Here is a 7,304-nt window from a genome sequence, read left to right on the forward strand (position 1 = left end):
AATCTTGGCGATAATTCAAGGATGAAAATAATTCTGTGCAATCGAAAAAACTTCTGAAGCACGTCCCTTCTTCCGATCCTCTAAATAGAATTTTATTCTCTTCAACATTTACAAAGTCAAGGAGAGGATTTGATTTGTACAAATATCGTTCCTGTCGTGGACTTTTGATGAAATTTGATGGAAGTGTATCGACAAAATTAAAATTTAAAGAGCAAGAGGAAACGGTGAAAGAATAAAATTTGAATTTAAAGAGGAAGAAAAGAAAGAGTTTGAGTTTGTAAAGAGAAAAATCATTTCTGTGTGCATTGTGATAAATTTTCTTGTGAAACACCTTTGTGATAATTTTGTGTATAGCCGGGGCGAGATCATCGAGAATGATATCGATTTTATCGGACAATTGCTCTTGGCGGTATTTCAAAAAGGGCAGGTAGACGAGACGTCACGACTGATAGTCATCGGCCACGCACGACGACGATAATGACGAACGAATCGCATCGCTGAGCCTCCATGAACCGGCGTGGAGTTAAGGTATTAATTGTGGTGAATTAGACGGGAGGCTATTAATTACGGCGCGGCAAACGGGATCATTAATTGCGACACCTATCAAACGGGGTGAGGGAGGGATCCTTCCGCTCTGTGCAATCTCACTATTATCACGGCATAATATTGTTATGTAAAGTGCAACCTAATTGCTATCTTCCTTCTTTGCTAGATTTCATGGTTAAAGGGACACGTGAATCCACATATTTAAAATTTCAAGTGAAAACGTTGAAAGATCAGTCTTGTCCATGAAGTTACAAATTACTTACACTCTATTGTTGTCTGTTTATTTTTCACATTTGTACACGTAACAAGTGTTACAATTATACAAAAAAAAAAAAACTCCCAACATTTTCGAATTCAAGTACATATTGTGCGACATAACGTTTTTTCTTTGTATACAAATACAGAGCGAGGGAGGAAGGATTGCTTCCTAAAAAAATAACCCGAGACGCACATCTTTTAAGTCTTTTAACTGAAGTTTTGTCCTAACTTACTTTGGTCATCTTTTAAATACCTACGGCGACATTGACGTGGCCCAACTAAAAGGTGGAAGAATAGCATAGATATTTGAAAAACTCGAGCTAGGTCAGGTAGTTGTTTGTTAAGGGAAGAAGGGGAACCGGCTTTGGTTAATACCGCGCTGAACGTCGTCCTTGTCGACGCCGCCACCTGGGGTGAGCGGCCCTTCAGAAGTTCCTTTGAAAGATTTGCAGCTCGAGTAGTATCTTCTGTGAGATGATGTGCGTAAAGTCATCTGACGATAACGGTGACACGCCTTTGATCGCTTCCGCCTTGTCTTTTACCGCGCCGATGTAACCGTCCTTACTAGTCATATCGATTATCTTGAACGAACTTGTTCTTAGATCGGTATCGTGAAAAGATATTCGATTTTATGAAGGTAGAGAAAACGCAAATGTCCCGTGAACGAGGCGGCGCTTGTTCACTTTCGGTCGCTTTGAGTTTAGCAGGTCAAAGCTCTTTTTAGTCTTTTACATATACAAAATAGATAATTCCATGATTCTTTGTACGAAATTTTTTTTCTCCGCGCAAAATAATGGTTTGCGTTTTTCAGCGGAGGAAGCAGCTTTGCAACTGTCGTGAAATTCTTTGGTCTTGCCCTTAATTCCTTACTGGATCTAAATGTAAAAACTCGTATAAATCGATCGTAATAAAGAATTTTATAAAAGTTGCAAATCTCTCCGCTGAACGCAGCCAATGCTTGTGGAGTTATTACTGAGGGGTATAATTATATACGAATATTAATAAGTTTACGAATGATACAATTAATTGATAATTATCAGTTACGTTACTATTATATTGAACTACTGGAAATGATAAATCGCGAATCCATTAAGCGATATAACTAAATTTTCAACCGACTAATGATAAATTATGATTTATACAATTATAATAGGCGTGAAAATGGAAGAATATTAGTGTAAGTTAGGAGCGGCGATATCGGCCTCTCGTTTGTTTCTTTAAGGGATCGATGGTCAAGGTCTCTCAAAACTGACCCGTGTTAAAAATCTTCAAAAAGGATGTCCTACGGCTGTCGCGTTGCGAGAAAGCGAATCTTAAAAAAATTCGAATCTTTATCATAATAGATCGAACTCCCATGTGCGCGTGCTCTGTAAAGGCGACCACAAGAAAAGAGACGAAAAGGAGGGGGGGGAGGGTGAGAGGGGAAGGGGTCTCCGGACATGTCCCCGCTCTCTTGAGCGCGTAAAAGAGATTTTGCCGAGACGTTGCTCTCCTCCGACGAGAGACCGAAGGGATTCTCGCGGATAGAGAGGAGAGGAACAGAGCGGGGATGGAGAACAAGGAGAGAAGAAAGGAAGAAAGGGAAGAGGGGGGGGGTTGGATCGCGCGGGACGGGTGCAGTGAGGGACGGAGGTGCAGAGAGGGTTAGTTGAAAGGGTTAGAGAGCTGAATGGGAGCCGTGTGTGTATGCTTTCCTCGTTTGAGAAGCCTCGTATCGCCCAGGGCCGTAAGGGAATCGCACCGCGCCACTGTCCTAACGCGCATCGTGATAAACCACTCGCATGATTATTTAACACCCGTTAAGTGCGCCTCGCGTCGCAACGACGGTTTTCATTGCGACGATGTTTGGCTTCCTACAGTCGTATATGGGCTAATAGCAGAGCGGCCGATTGATTTTCTCACCGGTACTCGTATGAATTTGAATTGGTGGCGGAGGGTTCGATGGCATTTCTAATACAGGGTGGCCCGTGAAGCGTCGATTAATTAGGAACCATGTAATATCAATTTTTGCCAATGACTTCTAATTCTAAAGCCTATTCTACAATGTGCTCTTTGTTTCCTGTTTCTTGCTTCGTTACCTTTGGCCTTTTTTTCCCCTTTGCAACCGTTTTATCGACAATTGTGTTTCCTGTCTCTTTCGAAGTTCGTTAACTTTTATCTCGGGCGACATAAAACAAAAAAAAAAACAAATATATAATGAGGCTCGAAAGAATCTATTAGTGAAAAATGTAAGAAAAACCCATCGGAGCCTACATCAGCTATTCGGATGCACAAAAATTCTTTATTTTTCGTGCGAATGTAACAGAACGAATAAAATATACGTTTCAACCCTTCATTTCGAGTTCTTATCAATGTAAGATATAAATCGAAATTACATAATTGACGGAAATTCCAAGTTGATGATTCCCGACAATTAGAGTTCGTTTTATCCAAATGCCAAATTATATATAAAACAAAAAACCGTATGAGAAGCAAAAAGTAGATGTAAAAAATAGCAAAAAGCAAGAAACAGAAAAGAAAAGGTACATTGTAGAATAACCATAAGAGTTATAAAAAATGAAGAGTAAGTTAAGGATGTTCTAGCTATACAGTCCCAGATAAAAGTTACTCAAACTTGAAATTCTATACTTTTACAAGTTAAACTATGCGCCGTATCATGTAAACTTCATCAAATCATTTAATATGATATTTGGCATTACAAATAAATATATTTGTATTTTTCTAATCATCGGTAAAAACTTTTGGACGTGAATTTTTCTTGAAATCAATCGCCGAAAAAAAAAGAAAGATGTGCCGCGTATTAATAACAATTTCATATACAATATATTAACTCATATTTTAATATGAATTGTACTAAAATAGGTCAACTGATATAGATTTCAATGATTTCTTTCCATCAGGGATACTCCATAAGAATTCATACAAAATTTAATTGAATAACTCGTAAACTAGATAGAGAATCGACTTCAGGTTTTACATATATCTTTTGATAATAAATAGAACAATTTATTAAATTTTCGAGTTATTGTCAGTTGACGCTAGTACATCCTTAAATTAAGATAATCAATATTGACAAACATAAATACGTATGCAAATAAAGAACGCGAAACCTGGAAAAACTCTAAAAATCAATTGTGATGAAATACTTTCAATTTTATAAAATTTAATATTACAAGGATATACATAAAAGTAAAAGCTGTTTTATGATCGAAATGAGGATGCGGTATGAGTTGAATTTTCGGTTCACTGGATCGGTATCTCGATCCAGAAGCGAAGAGGACGTTTACCTGCCTGTAAGAACGGTTCTTCCTAGAAATATCCCGGAATGTTTGTGGAGGATGCTGCTATCTTTCGCGGAAGTTTTCCTCCGTTACGAGAAAAATTTTCGTTCAATGCAATCTTAATAGGCTCTAATTCCGACGCACGAAACATCTTTTACGATATAAATGTACAGTATTGAAAATCAGATTTGTGGAAAATTACTGCTCTCGACTCCGGGACGTATCACGTTATTACATATTACGGTTATCAAGCGATACATTCCCCGGCGAGAAAAAATTCCAACTTTACGTTCCCGTTTTTTTCATTTCGCGCTGTATAAGAGCACCGCTCTATAATTAGAATTTCAAACGCCTCGAAGGAAAAAAAGGGGAAAAAAAAGGAGAAACAAGAAGAAGACGACGCGCTTTCATCGCCGTTTCGATTCGTCGTCGGTGACGAACTTGTTGGACGCTGCATGGGCATCGGACCTCCGGTTACGCACTCGGGACACCCGTTAGACCGCGCGACGCGACGAGGGAAGGGCCCCGGAGACTCTCTCAGCGGCGCGGCGCGGCTCGCCGAGCAAGCGAGCGAGCGAGCGAGTGAGGCGTTCCGAAAACCTGTAATTACGGACCCGGCGTACATCAAGCGGTGCCGCCGCCAGTCGCCAGCCGCCGGCCGAGGCCTACGTCTTCCGTCTCTCTTTTTATATCCGTTTCTTTTCTCCGCCTTTCTCTTACCTCGCTCTCGCGCTTCTCCACCATCTCCGGGCCCCCTCTCCCCCCCCCTTCCGTCTCCTCCCCCAGGGCCGTATTCCTATAGGGTACGATCGAACTGCTGCTCTGAACGTTGGGTCTGCAAGATGGACACCTGTATAGCAATTTATATTACAATTTCAAAAAGAATTATTCTTTACTCTTGAATCATTATAAGTTGTAAATTGCTGTTTGATTGTACGTATAAATGCCCGTTTACGATGGCAATTAATAATTCTTCAGATTTATTTTGAACAAAGCTATAATGTTATGAAAATATAGTTACATACGTTTCTTAAAGTAGAACTATTTTTATATCGTTCCTATATTGTTATATATATTTATTCTTATATATTGTAATCTTTTTCTTTGTAATTATGTATAATTTTAAATTTTTGATAATATTGGCGATAGTTTTTGATAGCAAGCATGAATACATGAACTGTGGCGGTGTTTGGGGGATAGAAAGAAATCGTGATACGGCATTGCTTCTCTCTTTGATTTCTTTTTCTCCTCTTCTCTCCTTTTCTTCCAAAAGTACCGCCGTACCTGCGTCGAGGACCAGATTTACCTATACGCCTCTCTTTATTCCGCTTCTACCTTTTCGCTCGTGCTTTCTTCTCGCCATGTCATTCCGTTTCTCTTCTGCTTGCTGTTGGTACTCGTTTTGAACCTTCCTCTGTTTAATTTGAGCGGCATTTCAAGCTCTAGGTTGGCGAAACATTTTCTTTCTTTTTTTTTTTTACCATATGTACATAATGATCGTTGCGATAATATTCTTAATTAAGAATTATGGAATTTTTTCGTTAATTTAAAAATCAAATTATAAATTCAATTAGCAATCTTAGATTCATATTAGTGGATTACATTGTTTAAAGATCGATAATCGAGTAATAATGAATATCATGCACCACTCCCTTTTAAATAATACTGCAATTTTTTTATTATTTTTGGAGAATGATTACCGATTGATGCGGATTGGAAGAGAGTAGATATTGGTAGCGAGCAGTCGAGAGCAGAAACTCGCGGTTTTCTGAGGGATTCGTTCGATCGCGACGCACAAAAAGCCGGCATGTCAGCGGCTGCATAGAGAGGTGTATCGCCGGATGGCCTTTAAGATTTCTCTCCGTCCGTTGTTGCCTTTCTTCTTCGCGCTCTCTCTCTCTCTCTCTCTCTCTCTCTCTCTCTCTCTCTCCCTCCATCCCTCTCTCCCTTGTCCGCGTCTCTCGTTTTTTGAAAGAATCTTAATCGCTCGCGCCGATAAACGACCCTCGCGAGAATCGGGAGCGACTGACCGGCGGTGGCTGGCCGTAGTCGTTCTCGCTTCTAATTCTTTCCAGCCACCACCGCCACTCTTGATTCTTTTAACCTAACGTTTAATTTTAATTAGCATTCAACAAAGACTTTTATTACTCTAAGATTTTTATCGAATATTTATTATTCTAATAATAATTAATATTCAGCTTAAGGCTCCTGAATAGTCCATCACAGTCATTTTGAATCGTAACGTCAGAAGCGAGAAGTGATACGTTAATTTTTATTACGTACCATTTATAAATAAAGACAATTTGGATAAAACAAAATGATGAGATTGCTTTGAAACATTTGTAAAAATTGACGAAAATTATATGCTTATCCCCCCCTGACAGTCAGTAAATAATCGTAAAAAGTGATAAAGACACATGAAGTGCTTTTATTCAATGCGCATAGCGTAGCTTATTTTTACTTACGTATGCCTTTTATCACTTTTTACGATTATTTACTGACTGGGTAGGAAGATAAGCATAGTTTTCGTTCATTTTTACAAATGTTTTAAAGCAGTCTCATCATTTTATCCAACTTGTCTTTATTTATAAATGGCATAAAAATTGACGTGTCATTTTTTCGTTTCTGACGTCAAATTCAATATGGTTGTGGTAACTACTCAGGAGTTTTAAAGCTTTGTGTAATAATTTTAATCTTATTACCATATATTTTCTTATTCTATACACTGAAAAAATATACTAAATTTTAATAAAATATTTAACAGATTGAAAGACTCTTCCTATACAAAATAAATAATAATAAATAAAGGGCAAAGTAAAGAGTAAACATATTTTCTTTAAAAGGTCACACAATTAAAAGAATAAATTACAAATAGAGAAAAAGTAAAATTATATAATGAAAAAATAAAAATTCAGTTCAAATACAAATAAATTATAAGTGTTGGCTACCGGATTGAACTTTCTTCAGACATAAACTTTCGAAAAAATCGCAATACAAAATTTATTATCACAAATGTTCGCATATTCATTATGTTTACAGTTCGGGTGAGCCTTGATATAGAGCTCGAAATTATTCACGTACGTATTTGAACAGTCAAATGTGTAACAGATCTCTTGGAAAAGTTATAGTTGATAAAAAAGATAAAAAGATTTTTTTTGTAAGAAATCTATCTTTTTTATCAACTAGAATTAGGATAAATGAAAGAATATCGCGCAATGA

The 7,304-nt window shown here is 37.9% G+C and overlaps 1 protein-coding gene across 4 annotated transcripts in view; it reads left to right on the forward strand.

Moving 5' to 3' along the window:
• The window catches only part of LOC108749019 (axin), a 30,150-nt gene that overhangs the window by 12,796 nt on the left and 10,050 nt on the right, over positions 1 to 7,304 (forward strand). The window contains exon 1 of one of the 4 annotated variants that reach the window (XM_018487510.1): positions 276 to 528. The exons of the other annotated variants lie outside the window; for them this stretch is intronic. The gene's annotated coding sequence lies outside the window, so the exon portion shown is untranslated. Of the gene's footprint in view, positions 1 to 275; positions 529 to 7,304 lie in introns of those variants that run through there. 4 annotated transcript variants of the gene reach the window in all.

Source organism: Trachymyrmex septentrionalis, unplaced genomic scaffold (genome assembly GCF_001594115.1).
Source record: "Trachymyrmex septentrionalis isolate Tsep2-gDNA-1 unplaced genomic scaffold, Tsep1.0 scaffold25, whole genome shotgun sequence".
In the NCBI taxonomy this organism is placed as follows: domain Eukaryota; kingdom Metazoa; phylum Arthropoda; class Insecta; order Hymenoptera; family Formicidae; genus Trachymyrmex; species Trachymyrmex septentrionalis.